The sequence below is a fragment of the Bubalus kerabau genome, chromosome 6, assembly GCF_029407905.1.
Source record: "Bubalus kerabau isolate K-KA32 ecotype Philippines breed swamp buffalo chromosome 6, PCC_UOA_SB_1v2, whole genome shotgun sequence".
NCBI lineage: Eukaryota > Metazoa > Chordata > Mammalia > Artiodactyla > Bovidae > Bubalus > Bubalus kerabau.
Window position 1 is genome coordinate 15,083,156 of NC_073629.1, and position 328 is coordinate 15,083,483.

A 328-nucleotide genomic window follows, 5' to 3' on the forward strand; every position below is an offset into this window, starting at 1 on the left:
GGGACAGAGGCTGCGAGTCTCCGACTCGGTTGTGGCTCTAGGCGCGTGGCGCGAGCAGACAGTCCAGGGGCGGGCGGGGCGAGCCAGGCCCCGCCCACTGAGCTAGGCCCCGCCCACCACGAGGAGGCTTGCCAGGGCCTTGTTACCCGCGCTCAGTTACCCATCCGAGTTCCCGGAAGCAGGGTGTCGCGGGGAAGGTCAGGGCCTGGGCCCCAGACGTGAGGCGGGGCGAGAAGTGGGAGAGGATGGGGCGTTCGTAGCCCCAAGTCCTCTTTCCTTTGGCCCAGCTGACCCTGATGCCGTTCCGTTGGGACAGATCCTTGGAAAT